The sequence below is a fragment of the Natator depressus genome, chromosome 1 (genome assembly GCF_965152275.1).
Source record: "Natator depressus isolate rNatDep1 chromosome 1, rNatDep2.hap1, whole genome shotgun sequence".
NCBI lineage: Eukaryota > Metazoa > Chordata > Testudines > Cheloniidae > Natator > Natator depressus.
This window is the reverse complement of record NC_134234.1, coordinates 87,771,738-87,793,817: the sequence shown is the minus strand read 5'-3', so window position 1 is coordinate 87,793,817 and position 22,080 is coordinate 87,771,738. Positions and strand designations below refer to the sequence as shown.

The 22,080-nt window shown below is 39.4% G+C and overlaps 1 long non-coding RNA gene across 1 annotated transcript; it reads right to left on the bottom strand.

Annotated features, from left to right (window-relative positions):
• Window positions 1-382: 382 nt before the first annotated feature.
• On the bottom strand, window positions 383-21,878 carry LOC141982404 (uncharacterized). The gene is made up of 3 exons (XR_012638061.1): window positions 21,187-21,878; window positions 3,456-3,658; window positions 383-556 (listed from the first exon to the last, which is right to left on the bottom strand). It is a non-coding gene; the product is annotated as an uncharacterized LOC141982404 (long non-coding RNA).
• Between the last annotated feature and the right edge of the window lie 202 nt (window positions 21,879-22,080).

Here is a 22,080-nt window from a genome sequence, read left to right as displayed (position 1 = left end):
TGAAGGGAAAGATTATGGGAAACTGCTATTGTCACATGCATGAAGGAGACATACAATTCTGGAAACATGAAGCAAGGTGATTTGTAGAGTGTCTCCTGAGATGCAGAGGTCTCTGGGATGCCACCCCTGAAATGGTTGTGCTAACACTGTTTACCAAAAAAGAGCAGTATGGATGAGGGTATAAGCCTGTGCCCAGCATATACCTGTGTCCACTACAAAATACCTGGACACTTGGCGAGGATATAGGATACACACTCTAGCAGTACATGGGCAAGTAACTGTGTACACTTGCAAGTGTAGACGTAGCCTCAGTGAAAACTTGGACCGTCTCCAGTGAGAGGTTTCAGGGCCTAGTACATGGTGCTATTCCAGGACTCCTGCAGGCTCGGTGTTCTTCTCATGGGTAGTCAAGGGTAGAGTAATTGCAAAAGGATTCACAGACTGAACAGCACCTGGGGCAGCAGCTGGAGGAGGCAGAGGCAGCAAAAGCCCTGGCTGTGGACCTTGGCAACAAGCAGATGCTGCACTCTTTCAGCCACCAGTTCGATTAGTCCCTCTGTGATAAATGAAAGAGGATGTTAGGGAGATTCCCAAACCTGAGCCATCATTTGTAGGTGACAAATCTGAGGAATTGTCAGAAACTGAAGTGTCACTAGAGGAGGTTTTGGAATTAATTGATAAACTTAACAATAACAAGTCACCGAGACCAGATGGCATTCACCCAAGAGTTCTGAGAGAACTCAAATGTGAAATTGCAGAACTATTAACTATGGTTGTAAACTGTCCTTTAAATCAGCTTCTGTACCTAATGACTGGAAGATAGCTAATGTAATGCCAATATTTAAAAAGGGCTTTAGAGGTGATCCCAGCAATTACAGAACGGTAAGTCTAATGTCAGTGCCGGGTAAATTAGTTGAAACAATAGTTAAGAATAAAATTGTCAGACACATAGAAGAACATAAATCGTTGCACAAAAGTGAACATGTAAAGGGAAATCATGTGTTACTAATCTATTACAGTTTTTTGAAGGGGTCAACAAACATGTGGACAAGGGGGAATCGAGTGGACATAATGTACTTAGATTTCCAGAAAGTCTTTGACAAGGTCGTCAAAGGCTCTTACATAAATTAAATTGTCATGGGATAAGAGGGAAGATCTTTTCATGTATTGAGAACTGGTTAAAAGACAGGGAACAAAGGCTAGGAATAAATGGTAATTTATTATGGTAATTATGGTAAAATGGTAATTTTCAGAATGGGGTGGGGTAACTAGTGGTGTTCCCCAAGGGTCAGTCCTAGGACCAATCCTATTCAACTTTTTCATAAATGATCTGGAGAAAGGGGTAAACAGTGAGGTGGCAAAGTTTGCAGAGGATACTAAACTGCTCAAGATAGTTAAGACAAAAGCAGACTGTGAAGAACTTCAAAAAGATCTGACAAAACTAAGTGATTGCGCAACAAAATGGCAAATTGAATTTAATGTGGATAAATGTAAAGTAATGCACATTGGAAAAAAATAACCCCAACTATACATACAATATGATGGGGGCTAATTTAGCTACAACTAATCAGGAAAGAGATCTTGGAGTCAATGTGGATAGTTCTCTGAAGACGTCCACGCAGTGTGCAGCGGCAGTCAAAAAAGCAAACAGGATGTTAGGAATTATTAAAAAAGGGATAGAGAATAAGATGGATAATATCTTATTGCTGTTATATAAATCCATGGTATGCCCACATCCTGAATATTGTGTATAGATGTGGTCTCTTCATCTCAAAAAAGCTGTACTGGCATTAGAAAAGGTTCAGAGAAGGACAACTAAAATGAGTAGGGGTTTGGAACGGGTCCCACACGAGGAGAGATTAAAGAGGCTAGGATTTTTCAGCTTGGAAAAGAGGAGACCAAGGGGGGATATGATAGAGGTATATAAAATCATGAGTGGTGTGGAGAAAGTGAATAAGGAAAAGTTATTTACTTGTTCCCATAATATAAGAACTAGGGGCCACCAAATGAAATTAGTGGGCACCAGGTTTAAAACAAATAAAAGGACGTTCTTCACACAGTGCACAGTCAACCTGTGGAACTCCTTGCCTGAGGAGGTTGTGAAGGCTAGGACTTTAACAGGGTTTTAAAGAAAACTAGATAAATTCATGGAGGTTAAGTCCATTAATGGCTATTAGCCAGATGGGTAAGGAATGATGTCCCTAGCCTTTGTTTGTCAGAGGGTGGAGATGGATGGCAGGAAAGAGATCACTTGATCATTACCTTTTAGGTTCACTCTCTCTGGGGCACCTGGCATTGGATCCTGTTGGTAGACAGGATAATGGGGAGGATGGACCTTTGGTCTGACCTGGTATGGCCATTCTTATGTTTTTATGAGTAGCTCCCTTTTATAGACACCCAGCCAGCCAGTTAGCTACAAAATCCCTTTTAGTAGCTGTTCTCTACATGATTTACCTGGAAGGGTTAAAAAGTCTGACTGCATGCTTAGGAAAAAGGAAGTGAGTGGGCATCCAGCCAAAAGAGTCAATGGGAAGGCTAGAACTTTTGAAAATTGAAAGAAGACTTCCCTTTTCTGTCTGTCTGTGGTTGTTCTCTCCAGAGAGGAGACACACAGCAGCAATGCTGTAAGAAGCTTGTGCCAGGTATGAAAAATCATCAAATCATACTTCAAAACTACTCATTTGAAACCCCAGACATGTAAGTAGTTCAGGAAATGTCTAGGAAGATGCAATTAGGTTTATCTCTTTTATTTCTGTAAGGCTTTTGGACTCCTCTGTGCTAACCCCGGGTGCTTTTGTTTTGCTTGTAACCTTTAAGCTGGACCTCAAGAAAGTTATTTTGATGCTTAATCCTTATAAGTGGTTCTTTTAAAATCTAGCAATAGTCTGGGTTTTTAGATGTATTGTCTTTCTTTTTGTTTTTAATAAAATTTACCGTTTTTAAGAACAGGATTGGATTTTTGTGTCCTAAAAGGATTGTGCACATGTTGTTTAATTAGCTGGTGGCAACTACTGATTTTCTTTGTTTTCTTTCTCAGCTTGTCCTCGGGGGGGTGGGGTGGGGGTGGTGAAGGGGCTGGAGGGTACTTCCTGGGTTCTCAAAGGGGGATATTTTGCACTTGGGTGGTGACAACATCTACCATGCAAGGTCAGTGAAAACTGTATCCTTGGAAATTTAATACAAGCCTGGAGTGGCCACTATTAATTTTTAGAATCCTTGTGGGCCCCCACCTTCTGCACTCAAAGTGGCCGGGGAGGGAGGAATAGCTCAGTGGTTTGAGCATTGGCCTGCTAAATCCAGGGTTGTGAGTTCAATCTGGGGCAAAAATTGGGGATTGGTCCTACTTTGAGCAGGGGGTTGGACTAGATGACCTCCTGGAGGTCCCTTCCAACCCTGATATTCTATGATTCTTTGAATCAGCCTTGGCACCCTCCATGATGGAATGCTCCCATTACCTGTGCATAGTCTCCACCTTCAGCAGTAGGTTCATAAGTGTCGCTTCTCCCGTGCACTGAGGAATTCCACTTCTCCTGGACAGGGATGGACAGGTTTATCCTGTCCGTCCCTATGAGCATGTCCTCCTCCACCTCCCTTGACTTCTCTGGGTGCTGCTCCTGCCATCCTAGTAACATGGTTTCTGTCTTGGGAGATGAAGATCCTGCCAACAAAAAGAGAAGGATAGAAGTATAATTTTGGTCTTTGAAAAAAGCTGAGAAATCCTCCCACATATAACAATAGAAGACCACAATTTAGTTACTTTTCAGCATTCCAGAAATGTAACTACCTCACTATTCTTGGTTCTTAGAAAAAAATTGCAGCCCATGAAGAAGGATAAGTAAGAAAACTATACTAGTGTTTTTAACAATCTAAAATGTTCATACTGTCTCATTGGAGTGGGGGTAATTCCTTCAAGGACAATTTACCAGTTAAAAATTTCTTCCTTTAAGGCTGGCCAACATTTGGAGAATACAGAGGTTTTCAAAGTATCAGAATGGAAAAAGAGAAGAGGCTTTTCCATCCTGTGCAGGACATCCAGCAATCTATGCCAGAGAGAGATAGTTATCTTATGATCACCCATGCACATATTGCTGAATGGAGGGGTTTGGTCAGCTATAAGCCTATTTTCACTGCTAGTGAATCTGAAGAATCAGCTGGAGTGCCTGCTGAAACAGAAATTTGCTGAAATATGCTTACACGATAAAGAGGGAAGTATTGTGATAATATTATGAGCTAGGATATAGAGATTTTATGCAAAAGGAGATCTCTTCCCCACCCACCCACTCCAAAGGCTTTACCAAAAATGGTAACTGAATAACAATGGTGAAATGGACAGGCAAAGAAAGAGACACAGCAAAACTTTATTAGCTTTCTTGAAGATTGATCTTAACACTGAAACCTCTGCCTCAGACAACTAGAAAGGGCCAGTGCACTGTTTTCTTCTGAATGGCAGACTGGAACCTTCTCCCACCCCTGTTCCCCTTGTCTTGTGCAGTGTGACTTGGTGCAGGGAGAGGGCACACACCAGTAACAGTGACAGTACAGACTTTGTAATCTTCCAAGGGAGACAAGACCACAGGAACTAACTTTTCCTTAGACAACCAATTGTAAGTATTCTACAACTGTATTCCGTTACCTATCCCAAGAGGCACGCTCCCTCCCCTTCATCTCTGATCCACATGGCTCTGATTTGTATGGGAAAGGGAAGATTAGGGGGTTGGGAGAAGCATTGAAAGTATGTAAACTTCCAAGGGAGAAAGGAATGCTCTCAGTAACTGTTCCTTAGGTAACCAACTGTAAGTTTTCTAGAGCTGTGTTCCCATCTCCAGCTGGGACCTTTCCACCATGCCTCCTGGACACATGTAGTTGCTAGTGTTGACATACCCTCACTCAGTCTACATGCCTAGGTTTTCATCTATATATATATATATATAATGATCACAGAGCCCTAAATGTCCCTCTCCTCTGACCTAGATTTCATTATGCCTTCTTTTAATTCCTTTAGAATTTTAGATCCCCTTCTGAGTTCTGTCTGAGTCAGAACTTTCTGAGTGATGCATTCAAAGGAAGAGGGAAAACCACAGGGCAGATATTACATCACTATTTGCACCTGATGTTGGCAGGATATTTAATGGCTCCTGTTAGAGAGCTTATTCCTTCACTCTCCCACTTCCCTGGTCCTTCTCGCATGAACAGAGAGCAACAATACCCGAAGTCCGAAGGTGCAAACAATTCGATGTTTGTTGGGGTGAACTTCCAGCAAGCTTAAATACAAGTTCCTTTTTCCTTATTTTCGAATCCCAACTTACTTCCTGTTTGCCCCTAATTTATATAGTAATATTCTTAGCTATACCTTAACCAATCATTCTACTGAAATTTAACTAACCAATCCTAACATATTGTAACACGATTAGCTAACCAATTATATCCCACCACCTTAATTAGATTACACCCAGCAAAATTAATTATACAGCAGACAGAAACAATCACAGAACCAGACAGAGATTATACAGACAAACAATAGCAAAGTGGGAACTATAATGACAAAACAATACAGAAGTGAGGATTTCACATCCCAGCTATTGATAAGTTAGTTCTTGCCAGACAGGATGGTATCAAACTAAGTTTCCTTTTACATTTTCTAGGCACTTCCCTTTCTCTGGAGGTGATAGGAATTATCAGGACAGGATTGTATTCAGGACAGGATTGTATTCCTAACAGCCCAATAGCACCTTCTTTCAATGTGACTAGTTTGGAATGTGAGGATGTGACTGTTCTCTTCCTGGCTTATGGCTGCCTCTGCTGCTTAGCCAAAGGCCTTAGCCTAAGCACAGGGCCTCAAACTGTCACAGTAAGAGAAGGCCCTTACACCAGCAGACAGTGATTTTGATTCTTTCTTTTATACCTCTAACTAGCCAAGTAATAAGAATACCCCTAAATTCTTAAAGTACAGGCCTTTACAGACAGGCCTGAATATCTATATCCTAACAGCTCCCAGTGGAGCAGATTACTATCACACCAGTGAAAAAGGTCCACAGTAATTAACTTGCATACACTGCAGTTTATTTGAGAAGGAATTACACAAACAGTAAAGGGTTACATTAAGCACATAACTCCTATGTTAGACATTAAAGAACGATACATTAAAAGCTATACATTCCTCTTAGTGAGCCTCTCTTTCACAAACAAGACAAACAGGCCGTGTGCTAGCCTCACACAGTTCCTGTTTGGCAAATAGAGAAGGTGGTTACCAAATTCTATGAACGACTTCTTCTCTCCAGGTCTGGTCTCCTCAGCCCTCTGGTCTGTCTCGGATTCCATTGAGGCAAGGCCTTGGCTGCTTGGAAACCCCTCTGGCTCACAGTCCTACTTGAGCCCATGGAGTAGAGTTTTGGCTGCTCTGTCTAGCCGTGTCTTCAAGTGTCAATTAAGGAATTCCCCAACAGTAATTTAATTTGCTTGATTTTTATACTCTTTTTCCTTAAAGGAGTCACATGTCTTAAAAGCATGCCCAGTGGGCATGTGGCTACTAATTTTTACCTATTTAATACTTTAGGAGGAGACTGCAGAGTGGTACCAACTGAACATTATCCCACATTCACTCCCTTATCAATCATTCACTTCAGCCCCCTCTGTGATGTCCTTCAGCAGTGTTGAGATGCCTGGTCACCCCATACTCCACTCAGGATGTTCTATACATGTTGCTTGCTTTCAAGTGGACATATTTGCTGACTCAAAGATCAGTACTGATCATACACACAGCATGGAGGCAGTCAGTTTCACCTCTGGCATCTGCCTGATGCTAAGAGAAGGATTCTGCTCCCAGGTCAGTCATATCAAGCCATGTTCTCACCATTCATTCAGTATGGCCAAAGCAATTCGGCACAATCCCAACACCTGGTAGGTGACATTCTCAGCTGATATAAAGCAGTGTAACTCTGTTGGCATAAACAGATATATTGATTTATGGTAGCTGAGGGTCTTGTCCTTTATCCCTATTTTGAAAACATTTAATTGGGATACATTTTTATAGCTTGCTGTAGTTCCTGAAGCTGTCTAATCTCTTTACTTAGAAGCTTTTAGAAGTATCCAAATTTATGCTAATGAAACTTTCTACCATTAGTTTCCAAACACTTTTGTGGAGGGGTGCCCCACCCCCAGGCCAGATTGGGCTACAGCAGGCCAGAGTGGCTGCGCAGACAGGCAGCCAATCAGAGAGGGACTGCGGGGAACCAATCAGGGCTGAGCAAGAGGCAGCCAATCAGGGCCAGGCTAGGCCCTATATAAAGGCTGCCCAGGCTAGAGGCAGGTAGTCTCTCTCAGGCCTTCAGAGGGTGAAGGTCTGTCTCCTGCATGAGGAGACTAGCACCAGGGACAATGCAGTACTGGGTAGGCAGCGGGAGCAGAAGGGAACTCCAGCCTGGTACCTGCCAGGCTGTGGGCCCTGAGAAAAGGGCCTAGCCGGTGCAAAGGGGCCGAAGGGGAAACAGCCCAGGAAGAGAAACAGAGAAGGGCAGGCAGGCAGGAAGTCTGCTGCCAAAGGGTCCCTGGGTTGGGACCCAGAGTAGACAGTAGGCTTGGGTCCCCCACTTTGCCAGCAGATGGCAAGAGATGGATGGGACACCACTGGCAGAGGGTGCTCTGCAATGGACAGAGCTAATTCCCAGATGTGCCAGTGGGAGGCACAGCGGTGGTGAGTCCCAACCCCATCACAACTTTATTTAGTCTTTCACTGGATTAATTCTGTTTACATGAACAGGCTGTTTGTACCCTCAAAGTTCTTAAATGGTTTCCTTTATGAAAGGGCATTAATTTTATTGACCTTTTTTCATTGTACACTTCCCAGATTGATTTTTTCATTATGCATCTTTTAGCAACTGTTTCTAATTTATTAAAATTCAGATACATACACACACCTATAATCAAAACACAAGCACTATCTGGGCAATTTATTTCAAATAGATTTTGCAATTAATGCCTGTTGGGCATCTTTAAGCCCTGCTTAATACTGAAACCACCAGATATGTTTATGCCGACTATGTCTCATGTAAGCTTTCAGTGCAAAAGCAGTTAGATAAATAACAGTATGAATAAAAAGGTTCCTGTCTATTAAAATGCCATCAGACTCACCAAAGATGCTTAGACTGTTCATACTCATTTTTCAGAATGTAGATAAACTAAAGGCAATATTTACATAACATAAATACTGGAAATGAAGGTATATGCCTTATAAACAGCTTAAACGATTATTTTGGTTGGGAGTATGTTCATAGCTTCTGAAAGCTTTATTTTAGAGTATGAGGCCTCTGGAGCACACATTATCTTTATATTGTTTGTACAGAGTCTGCCACAATGAGTCCCTGATCCCTCATTAGGTTCCTGAGACACTACCTCAATAGAAATAAAGGATAATTAATAAGTCTGAAGCACTAGGAATGTATTATTTCCTTCTTGATAGAGAAATTAGTTGACTTGGATTTAGGCTACTCTATTCTACTCTTATTCACAATATATACACTTATGAAGAGAAGCATTAAATGTCAAATACCAAGTGAAACTTATACATCACTTGGTTTACTGGATTTTTATTCTTTTTCTGGTTATTTTCTGGTTTTCAGGAGCAGAATTATTGGTGGTTTAAATTTTTCGTTCATGATTTTATTTTGATGGCAGGGCAAAAGTGCTTACAATCTAACATAGATGGGTATTTTTACAAATCTACTATCAAAATAAAGAAGTAAATACCAACTATACCACTATATATAGCACCTGAACCAACTCCCAATTGAAGTCAATAGAAAGACTAATTGATTTCAATGGGAATTCAGTGTGGCCCTTGTCATAAATATAAAGGGAAGGGTAACCACCTTTCTGTATACAGAACTATAAAACCTCTCCTGGCCAGAGGCAAAACCCTTTCACCTGTAAAGGGTTAAGAAGCTAAGATGACCTTGCTGGCACCTGACCAAAATGACCAATGAGGAGACAAGTTACTTTCCAAGCTGGGGGAGAACAAAGGCTCTGTCTGAGGGATGCTTTTGCCAGGAACAGATCAGGAATGCTCTTCAGAACTCCTGTAAAAAGTTAGTAAATCTAGCTAGAAATGCATTAGATTTCCGTTTGTTAAATGCCTGGTAAAGTAAGTTGTGCTGAATGAAATGTATATTCCTGTTTTTGTGTCTTTTTGTAACTTAAGGTTTTGCCTAGAGGGATTCTCTGTTTTGAATCTGATTACCCTGTAAGGTATTTACCATCCTGATTTTACAAAGGTGATTCTTTTACTTTTTCTTTAATTAAAATTCTCCTTTTAAGATCCTGACTGCTTTTTCATTGTTCTTAAAATCCAAGGGTTTGGTCTGTGTTCACCTATGCAGATTGAGGATTTTTATCAAGCCTTCCCCAGGAAAGGGGGTGTAAGGCTTGGGGGGATATTCTGTGGGGGTAAGATGTCTCCAAGTGGTCTCTTTCCCTGTTCTTTGTTTAACACTCTTGGTGGTGGCAGGATAGGGTTCAAGGACAAGGCAAAGTCTGTACCTTGGGGAAGTTTTTAATCTAAACTGGTAAGAATAAGCTTAGGGGGTCTTTCATGCAGGTCCCCACATCTGTACCCTAGACTTCAAAGTGGGGAAGGAACCTTGACAACCCTTATAAAACTAAAGAAATTGAGTTATTTGTTCAAACCCCCAGCCAGTCTGAGATCCACAGCTTTTTCTCATGTGAAATGAGTAACAACTGTGACAAGAAAGAATTGGTTAGCATCAGCCAGGACTGTCAGATATATCCAGTATAGTTCTTATAATCCATCAATACATAATGGGAGGATCAGCTACCTGGCAAGACCCCCTAACTTCCTGTGAGAAGGGGTTACTTGGCCCTGACATACCAGGAACTGGAGAGAAGTAGAGGCCGTTGGCTACCAAGGCCCCTGTACAATCCTGAAGATTCCAAGGATAAGGGATAAGGGTCATTCTAGAGCCTAAAGTGAGATAAAGTGGCAGCTGTTGAGAGGGATAGGAGGTTAGTGGAAAGTAAGGGGAAGGGAAAGTGAAGGGACAGAGGTTGAAGTGAACTTGCAATGGTTAAGCCACTATATGAATACAGCCTATAGTTTTAGATTCACATAACCCATTTTGACATGAAATGTAGAGTTTTTGTACAGCCCTGATATTAACCCATCACAGACACTTTCCTGACCATAACACTTTAAAGAAGCTTACCTGTTCATCACTAGAAATTAAGATGATGATTATTTAATACTACTTCAGCTGTTTTTGTTGGGCTGTTTCCACTTGTTGGCTACAGTGAGCTCATAATGATAAAAAACAAATTAGTATAGAATTCCTCTTCATATCTCTTCTATATGGAAACAAATATAAAATACAGATCTGTGTAGTCTGTTTCTCTTCTCTAAACAATTATAAAATGAAGAATATAGAATTAAATATACTCAGCCACAATGTCCCCCAAAATAACAAAAAATATTTGATGCTTTGCAAAACGTAAAGGAATGGTCCCATTTCAGACAGCTTAGTCTAATGCTAAACAAAATACTGTAAAAAGGGGAATAACTAACAGTGGGAAGATAGTTGGGAGATGGAGTATGAAGTTTACAGCAATAAGAGATGATGGATACTCAGTCTGGCATGTCAGTTTAATGTGGTTCAATTACAAGGTTTTTATTATTCATATATATTATTGGCTATTATTATCTCACATATTGTGGAAGTCAGAAAATAAATGTGTCTGAAGGAAGGAATTGGAAAAACTGGCATCTGAGACCCACAAACCTTTCTTCGGTCAATAAAGCTTTTGTAGGACTCTGAAATCAAAGTGTCTTTTAGAAAGAAGTCTGAAGACGTTCTGGGGTGGACTAAAATGTCAAAAAACTTACTTTTTCCCCCAGCAGGACACTCTTATGTGCTGCTAAGATATATCCCTACTTCAAAGACAATGTCAGCTACAAAAAAATAAGGAATTAATTGCTTTAGAATACAACCGAGGCAAATATATTATCATTCTGAACAGCACACTACGCCAACATAAAAAGAAAAAGAAAAGACCATTTTACAATATATATGCATTTTCAGTGAACTATCAGTTAGCAACATGATTGTAACCCAGTATACTAAAAAACTGGCTTTGACAACCAACAGTTGAAGGGAATGTGGAAATGGGTAGCAAATGCTTTTATAATTTCAGCACCATTGCAAGAGATTTGGTAGAAACAGCTAGAGTTTTTTGTTATTTGGTTTATTTCTCCTCAAGACAAAATCTGATAAATTACAGTATTTGCTTGTCTAATGGTTATCAGTCATTCCAATCCTTTGTGCTGTCTTTTCACTGTGTGTGTGAAGCAATTTTGTTCCAAACAGCATAGTGTCAGAAACAAAGTTTGCTTCTGCAAGCTGTTACAGAGGTACAGGTTAAATGTTCTATATGCAATTGAAATGGGTATAATAGTGTTTGTTGATAGCAGTAAAAATGAATAATGGCTTTTGAATCTTTAGACCATTATAAGTATCTTGATTATGGTCCAAAGTGTTACATACTAGTAACTTTATCTTTATGAAAGTGATTTGAGGTAAGTGCAATGAAATATTCTTGATTCTCAACATATGGCAACCATACTTTTTTAATTAGAATAAGCATTTTTATTTTATAAAGCAGCCTTTGTATTTATTCCTTTAACAAATTACAAGTTTGGTTGGGAAAATTCTGCATGGCATTACTTCCAAAGAGCAAAGAATCAAGCAGTATTATCAGGTACAAGAGTGCTTGATAACATAATCAAGAATCTCCATAATTCATGCTGATCTCTTTATCCAGGAAGATGTAATGATAGCATGCAGTAGGGAGATAAATTATAGAAAATTGTCTGCTTAAAACTTCATACATATTTAAAAGATACAGATTATTTTGCTGATAAACCAAGCTCTGCATCACTAAATCGTCTTTGCCTGGTGTCATGATGCTCCTGCTGTTTCTGGTCAACTTAACTTTTCTTTTTTCTTAATTCCCTTATGAGCAAGTAACTTTATGAATGACTTTGTTTTCAATGCAGGTACCACATGTATACAAAAGACCATATATAATTAGCGAGATCCAAGGCAATGTGGGCTTAGTCCTGTAACTTCAGTGGGAATTGAGAGCTCTCAACTGCACTTTGCAGGAGAACCTCAATCTTGCAGGAACAGGCTCTACATTAGTGACTGTTACTGTAGGCACAGTACTGAGATGTTAGAATTTTTTTAGAATGTTTTTAGCTTCCTTCTGGCTTTTTTGAATCACTGTTGACATCATTAACAATAAGTTCCTTTTTAATAAGTTCCAAGGACAAGCATAACATAAATCCACATCTTGGATCTTTTATATTTATTCTGAAATAAAGTTTTATTTTATTACTGTTCTAATATGTCAGTCTTTCCTTTCTCTTAGGGCTATTCCTTTAAAACCTCTCCAGCATGCCCAAACATATCACATTGTCAGTGGAACTTCGCAAAACTTTTGCCAGTACCAACACTGTCTGTTCAGAGATAGCTGTGAGCTAGCTGGTTATTATCTTGATGACTCAGTTCTAATGTGAGGTATACACATGCTTTACACCAAAAACTCTACCTATGTTGGGTATAAAGTGATTAACATGAGCATACGACCAAAACCATAGCACAATGTGGGATAATGTTCTTTCTCCCCCTTTCACTCCAATAGACACATCAGGACACATGCAAACATCTAAGGAATCTCAGCTTGAAGGTCAAAAGAAAAGGATAAATATGGCTTTGTTTAAAATGAGAGATTTAGCCTTGTATGGCACTTATTTACATATCCGTATTTGAAATTATAACATAGACCATATTAGAAAATGTTCCTGTATTTGCTGGAAAAATCAATGCACATAAGAGACAATGCTGTCAAGTAGATTAAGAATGGGATCAAGAACTGAGTTCCAAAGAGTTCTAATCATTGATTATGAGTAAAGTTTTCAAAAGTACCTTAAAGTCAGATTTTTAAAGGTATTTAGGCACCTCAACTTTAACTCCCATTGGAGTTGTGTATGCATACACTTTTGAAAATCCCCCTTTAGGTGCTTAAATACCTTTTGTAAATCTGGCTCTGGGTGTCTAAATCACTAGATAGATCGTATGTTACAGTGAAAAGAAATGACACTTTGGTTCCTAAATAACCTTTGTCTTGTTGAATGACAGGTTTCAGAGTAGCAGCCATGTTAGTCTGTATTTGCAAAAAGAAAAGGAGTACTTGTGGCACTTTAGAGACTAAAATATATTTGAGCTCAAATAAACTTGTTAGTCTCTAAGGTGCCACGATTACTCCTTTTCTTTTTGTCTTGTTGATTCACCAAGGGAAAATCACTTAGTCTTTTTGTGGAACAACTTCAGCAGTGACATAAGCAGGAACAATCCCCCATAAGTAAATGGAAGTCGTGATTACAAATGCCATGACTGAATTTGTCCTGGGGTTCATTTTCTCCATATCTGAAATATGGATAATGCTTACGATCACAGAGGAATGCAGTGAGAACCAATCAATGACTATGAAGCACTTTGCAGATACTAAGACCTTTAACAGATTAAGGCATATTTATTGGGACTGTATATGCTTCTATCAGAGGACTGTGTGAGTGCCCAGTGCAACCTGAGTATTATAAAAGCAGTGAAAAACAATGTACTCGTTCATACTCAGTGTGATCCACTCTTCCCCTTGCAACTCTTGTAGAATGGGGATTAGATACCTTTCTAAGGAAGTATGCCAAATCTAATGAAGTTTGATGTGGAGCACATATCACTGAGATGTATCAGACTGAACTCTACCACCACAACTATTCTCCTTCAGGCAGAACCCTTCCAGACAAAAGCCTGGGAACAATGAGGAACTGTGGAAGATCAGGGAAACCAAAGTATGGTGTTCCAAGCTATGTAGCAATGGAAAGAGATGTACCATGAGACAAAACATATTATTTTGATGAATAAAATGTATTGATATAGGGGAGGCCAGTATATAGAAACTTATTTCCTGCACTTCACAGAAGCATTTACAGAACCAATGTTTCTTAGTCAAAAGAAAAGGAGTACTTGTGGCACCTTAGAGACTAACCAATTTATTTGAGCATGAGCTTTCGTGAGCTACAGCTCACTTCATCGGATGCATACTCTTAGTTCAGGGAATGGTTGTAACCTGACTTATGAAAGGGAACCACAACACAGCCAGAGGGAAACTGAGGAAGCAACCATTCCCTGAACTAAGAGTATGCATCCGATGAAGTGAGCTGTAGCTCACGAAAGCTCATGCTCAAATAAATTGGTTAGTCTCTAAGGTGCCACAAGTGCTCCTTTTCTTTTGGCGAATACAGACTAACACGGCTGTTACTCTGAAACGTTTCTTAGTCAGTTGCTCTAAAAACCAATCTAAATATCACCTTACAACTGAAGATTAACACAGATTAATTTCCGCTTTGGGAATTTATGAGCAACCAGCTGGACCAATGCTAGGATAAGAATGGCGATATGATCCCAAAATTGAAAATCTCCTTTACTTAAGCTATTGATTATTGGTCACTGCTGTCAAACTCCAATGAGTCCTATTTTCTTTTTAGCCTTTCTCGTTTAAAGGGAATTTTGTTTCTTTTATTTTTAGCTAAAGCATTTGATTACAGGCCTCAGATAGGAAAACTAAAGATGTTAGGCCAGATTCTGCTACCCTTACTCATAACAAATACTACCGTATATGCAAGAAGCTCAATTAAAATAATTAAGTCCTTGTCTGTATGCATATGCCCACATAGTATAAGGATGGGAGTTATATAAGAACACAGGTAAATATTTTTGGGACTCCATGAAATAGTTTACAATTCAAATCACTTGCTGGACACACACAGATTATGGGTTTTCCAAGCCGTGCATTTGCCTAAACAGAAAACATCTGAGTGGATTAAGGGAAGTGAACCTGTGGCTCCAGAGCCACATGCAGCACAATAGTTTCTAGAAACTTGCTGCTATCTCTATGTGGTTTAATTAGTGTGATTAAGGGTCATAGAATCATTAAATGTCAGGATTGGAAGGGACCTCAGGAGGTCATCAAGTCCAACCCCCCTGCTCAAAGCAGGACCAATTCCCAATTTTTACCCCAGCTCCCTAAATGGCCCCCTCAAGGATTGAACTCACAACCCTGGGTTTAGCAAGCCAATGCTCAAACCACTGAGCTATCCCTCCATCCCTCCCTTGAAAGACTGAGGCCCATATATGATCAGTCCCTTAAATTAAGGGGGAAAAAAAGATGTTTCTCATGTCCATAATAAATTTTGTAACTATGGCCACTTCTTCCTATACATACAGTACCATGGGCTCATATTTCTAAATTGTCTTAGGGTCAGAGTTTAAAAGTAGAAGGGACCACCAGATCATCTAGGCCTGATCTACACTACATGGTTAGGTCAACATAACCTGCCTTGTTTCAACCGAGCTGTGAAAGTGTCTTCACTTAAATTTGGCTCCTGCCGATGTAATTGCCTCTTTATGCCGATTTAGTAATACCACCTCCCCGAGCGGCATAGAGTCATGGTCAATGTCATAAGGTCAACGCAGTGTCAGTGTAGACACCGTGTTGCTTACATTGACTGTTACTGGCCTTTAGGAGCCATCCCACAATGCACCATACTGACAATACAACTGATACGAGTGCTCCCAGTGAGGACACACACCACCAACATAAGGAGCCACGTGTGCACCCACCCAAGTGATTTAATAACTGTGATGGCTGTATGCTGATGTAAATTACATTGACATAATTTTGTAGTGTAGACATGGCCCTAGTCTGACCTCCTGTCTATCACAGGCCATGAACATCACCCAGAATACACACACTAAATCCAACAACCATTAAATATTCGTATATGGGCATCACTAGAGCCCTGCACGGATACAAAAATGTGGACCTGTATCCGATATGCATCCACAAGAAGCAACTTGTATCCAACCCTCAATCCACACTGTCTTTTATCTCAAGCATCCACACTGCACCCTGAGCAGCACGCTATCTCACGGTGCTTCTTGGGAGGAGGGTCTGTGTGCATGCATGTGTACTGTATATAGAATCTCAAAGGCAGAGAAGTAGCTATCTGCAGCTCATAACCTATGAGGCTGCTTCCCTGCCTTTGAGATCCTTTATTCCCTCTCCCGCAGTATACATAAAAAGGGGAGGTGATAGATCAAGACAAGCAACAAAATCTCGCATGATCCTATCACCACAGTTTAAGCAGCCAAGCAATTTAGGAAACCTTTCTTGACTTTATTATTGCCATATCAGGATAGTTGGAGAGGGAGACAGCTGCTTCTGCAGGGTAAGTCAGTCTGGCTTCCTGACTTACTTTACAGAAGCAGTTGCCTCCCTCTCCAGCTGACCGGATACAGCAATGAAGTCAGGAGAGGTTTCTTAAATTGCTTGACTGCTTAAACTGCAGCAATAGGACCATGGGGGATTTTGCTGCCTGTCTTGATTTATCACCTCCCCTTTCTTTCTATGGGGGAAGAAATATAGGGTTGGGGGAAGGGAATATAGGGTCTTGAAGGTGGGGAAGCAGCTTCATAGGCTATGAGCTGCAGACAGCTGCTTCCCTGCCTTTGAGGTCTTACATTTAGAGCCCTGCACTGATACAAAATTTTTATCCACATCCAATCCACAATCTGCAAAAATTGTCTGCAGATATCCACAGATATAAAGCAGATATCCAAGGATTTGCAGGTCTCTAGGCATCACATCAAGGTTTGGGAGAAACTTAACAATGACTGTCTTTTTTTTTTTTTCTTTTTTCTAAAAGTTGTTCCATTTGTTTGTCACTGACCCATTCCATTATTAACACACCCAAAAATTCTAATGAATTTGTCAGGCAGCTCTTAATTCATTGTATGTGCAAATTTATTTTTATGTATCAAACAATAAAAATAAATGAACCACCAGCCAAACACCAAATCCACCACTCTAATCATGAGTCAAGCATCTGACATGACAGATCAGGTTAATTGTCAGTTGCACATCAGGAGAATCAAATGGTTAACTAAGAATTATAATAAAAGCCTTTCCTAACAATATTGTTAAAATTAAGTCAGGGTGACAGACTGTAACTCTGAAAGGATAGAAAAGGGATCTGGAAATTGGTAACTGTGAAATATTAGAATGGACAGCAAATGAGTTTATTTCAATCACCTCATGAAAAGACTTGGAAATCTTTGCCAGAAAAGGAGAGGTTAAAATATATATTTGATTTTTAATCAAACTTCAGTAGGGTATTATTGTAATATAGTTTACTTTAATAAGTATTAATCATTTCTTTAAATTACTAAATACTTATACTTCCTCCAATAATTTAGACAATCTTTACCTTGCATCCAAATTTCATTGTATCTATAAAAGCACAGTTTGTTACTTAATTTATCAAGTAAGGAATGAGTTTTTTGGTATTTACCATATTTCTATTTTTTTTTTACTAACCCCTCCCCACCCCCGAACACATAATTTGTTCTTTCAGAACAATGAGGCATTTTAATGACTGTTGGTTTAAGAGAGAAACACAATGCTTTAAAATTATATTAGTCATTTTTAGTTACAAGGAAAGGTTTAACTTCTTAATGTGTATGTAATGAATAACTTCTTACTTATTTCTAAAAGCTCAATTAAATACAGAGGGCTTGATTCCACACTCCCTTGCACTTTGCATACTCATTTCCTCCTGTGCACACTGAGTGCTTTCTGCTTTAGTACCATTTTTACACCCACTTTTCACTTCCTTCCTTGGTATAAATGATAGCACATGGTGCAAAAGAGTGAAACAGCAGGCCAAGGGAGAGGGAAAAAAACATTAAAAAAACCAACAACAACACAATTCTTCTTTGCTGGATGATTTACAGCAACATTTGAAGTCCAGTGTTATTTCTTTCTGATTTAATGGTACAGTTAGTTGCTGTTGATTCCTAGTGACTGCATTTGAATATCCAAAGGCTGATTTGTGGAACATTAGCCACGTTATGCCAATTAATACGAATAGGCTTTATGTGCTTGATTAATGTACTGTGCCACTAATATTAATATTATCACAAATCAGAAATGTACAAATTTTCAGAATGTATCCATTTAGGAGCAAATTCTCTGTCTAACACTTGGCTGAGGCAGCTGAACTGAGTGCTTGGAAAAGCACAGAAGTGGTAGGGGATAAAATGTTACATGATTTTGACACAAATAAAATTTAGCTCAAAAACTTCATGAAAATGTTTACGAACTCTATCAGACTACATTAACACATATAATGAAACCAGAAGATTTGCTTTTGTTTGTGGGGGGCTGTTGGAAATCAGGGGACAAGTTATTATTAAGACATCTCATTATTTGTATTACACTTGTGCTCAGAGGATCCAGATCATAAGGATTGGGGCCCCATAGTGCTATCTACTGTATGAAAAAGCAGTAAACAGCAGTCCCTGCCCTGATGAACATACAATCTAATTTAAGATGAAATGCAACAAGTGGGTGTAACAAACAATGAGGACGAAAAAGAGAGGAGGAAAGATACAGTGAAGGAAACATAATTACACAGAATAGCTGTGCATACAGCTAGATAGTTTCATGTCTATTAAAGAGTGGGATTTTCAATAGCACTCAACCTTAGCCTAACTCTGGTTCTAGTGAAGTCAGTGGGAGCTTTACCATTGACATCACTGGGAGAGCAGAGTTAGACCTGCCTTATTCAGTATACTTCCAAATTCTACAACAATTGATCCAGCAAAGCACTCATGCATGTGCTAAATTTTTAGCATATGAGCATTCCCAATGACTTCCTGGGACTACTCGGTGCTTTAAGTTAAATATGTGCATAAGTGTTTTGCTGGATCAGGACCCAAATGAGACAACTGTACTACTGACCACATTAATGTGTTAATTCAGTACAAATCATAATTCATCCTCTGAGCACCATCTATCTAGTGAACTGAATGAGGCAGGGATCCTGTGGTAACAAATAGTATGTGATCATGTAATTAATATCAATTACCATAATATATATGCACTAGGGGGCTATGTTACGGTTGTCCAGGAAACCCTAATTATGACATTTCCTAATTGTTGAGTGCTTGACTTTACAAACATTTTTATTTTATTGTATTTTGGGGGGAGGGCATTGTATGTTGTTATATGATGTTATACTGTGTAAACTGAGAAATAGTATGTGATCATCATGCAAGTAAAGACTTTTGGGAATCATGTGCACAAGGAGTCAGACTTAAGCTTGCAAGAGCAGTCTTAATGTCAGCATTTCCTATGTTGTAAGAGCTTAAATGAAAAACCTTAATGTTCCCTAATATTGTTTTTGATGGAATTATTCATTTTCAAGATTAAATTATGTGAAGTACTAAAGTACTTTTTAAATTTAATTGTATAGCATTTTATAACTAGGAAATGAAGCAAACTTTATTAATTACTAGTTATTAAATGTATTTTAAAAACTTATCTGAAAATATTACCATTTTAAAAGGAAGTACTATCCATAAAGTTATATATTATAAAAAGCCTTTAATGAGTTAATAACATTGTCAGTTCTATCCAGAAGAAATTTTTCTTAAAATAATATATTCAGCAGAAGATAACATTTAGAGTCTTACTGCGATGAAACCTTGTCAGATATAGCTGCATAGATATACAGTTTATTTCAGTCTCTTGTTTACACATTAAAACAGTTTGGTTTTCATGACATCCGAAGAGAAAACTACATATTAAATAGCTTTTCTAAAGTTCTAATTATAGAAGAAATCATACAGCATAAAAAAATCAAGACCACTCTTTAAAAAAACAAGACAGTGGGGATTTAACGTTCTCTGTACACTTCATTTCTTGTAGAAAGAAGTTCAGAGTACTAATAATGTCATGGAGTTCAAAACAAAAAAAACCTTTAAAAGAATAATATCAAATTATTTTCCATAACATGATTAACAAAACATACTGGGCCTGATTTTTCCACTGCTTTACACTTGATGTAGACATGTGGACAGTGACTGATACCAAATCAGGATGCTCATTAAAGGGATGCAGTGAAAGATATCCCGTCAAAATACTAAAAGAGAAGGGGGAGGTTCATAGTACTAATTTCCTGTATGTTATTTATCCAGGCACATTCAGGATTCTTCTGTAGTGTGTTTTCAATACTCCTTAGAAGAACATTAGCTAATTCTTTTTAATGTCCTTATTTAAAGAACAAAGATATTGGTCTATAGCAGGTTCTGTAACTCTGTCTCATCAAGCACAGTTATGCATGTCTCCATCATAAAAAGGAGAAGTAATGTTGCACAAGATCCATGGAGGGGATTTAGACATTGCAAGGCTCAACATTGCAATATCTAACTCCTACATACCCTACTGCCCAGAGGAATTCACAGCCCCAAGTTAAGTGCCCAGGCTACCCATGCATAGTATAGGAAGAATTAGGCACCTAAGAAAGGGATTCACAGAAGATAGCAAGTTGAGTGGGGAGCCATGTAAACTTGCAAGTAGGAAGTGCAGAGAGAGGGCCCCTCTCCTCCCCTTAACTCCAGGCCAGATGGAGGTGCCTCTCTCCACTCAGGATTAACCATCATAAACCTCCTGGAATGAGGCACCTGAGCCAGGACATCTCTTTCCTGTGATAGAACAGAGAATCCTCCCCCCCACACACACTATAGACAGTAGCCCAATTGTTAGGGCATCCACTATGGATGTGGGAGACCTGCTTTCAAGTTCCCACTATGCCTAGATTGGAGGAAGGAGTTGACCTCAAACCTCCCATATTCCAGGTGAGTGCCCTAACCACCAGGCTTGTGGTATTATGGGATGGTATTATTGTTGTACCAATAAATTAAAAACCAGCAGGATCTTATTAAAGGGAAAAAGGCAAAATACCACATTTATTGTGAATACAGAAAGAATCATAGTAAGCAGTTAGTTACAGCTGTAACATTCCATTCAATCTCATCTTTATTCACTCATTCATTCATACAAACACACACACACACACACACACAGGTTCTGCAAGGTTGTTATCATAGTAAGCAGTTAGTTATAGCTATAACATTCCATTCAATCTCATATTTATTCACACATTCACACACACACACACACACACACACAGAGGTTCTGCAAGGTTGTCATCATAGTTACCAGCCTTAGAGTTGCTCATGCCAAGCCACTGGCCAGGTGGCCTGGACATGAGGAGGGAGCAGGGCCTTGTCAGATGCTCATCTGATGCTCCTGGAAGTTGGTTTGCAGAATCAGACCCCAAAGTTCTCACTTCTTAGAGTCTATTTTTATAGGAATTTCTTCCTATGCCAGTCTATGGAAATTGCTTCATCATGCTGTTGCTGAATCAATCAGCAGATGGCACATTCCTGACGGCTCCCTGCTGCTAGATGTTATCTTGTTCTTTGGTTCTCCCATTCTTGAGGCTGTTGGGTGGATTCCAGTCTGCCCTCCGGGGGTCCTCTGGTTATTTCCACTTGACGCCTTCTTCAGCCGATGGACACTGGATTCTTAGGCTGGCACCTCCCTGATCATTCAGTTGTTATCCACACCAAGCATCCGTCCACATACATCCTCTATCTCTATTTTAATCACAATTGTTAATACAACAAAAGGGCGAGGAGTCTCTGGGTGCTGTTTCTGTTGTTAGAGTATTGCTTTGAGTCTCTGTGAATTGCTTTGAGAACAGATTCTGTCTTAGAATGTACTAACACAATTAGCAGCTTGCAAGTTTCACACATAGAGGGAGAGAAACAGTACCAAAACCCAAGAGACCTCTTAATTAGTAATACCCTGGAATTTAAACTATGGGGAATCAAACTCATTTGTGATTTTAATACAGAACTTCTTTAATATGATCCAACATAATCCCCCTTTTGACACTAAGATTTATAATCGTCAGTGTCACTTTTGGTGGAGAATTGCGAAAGGGGGAATATTGGTAAAAAACCTCAGTTATTGTAAATATTGGTGTGCACACCGCCAGCTCTAGTGAGCTAGGCATTTCTATTAGGTTAACCAGACCTGCTGGCCTCC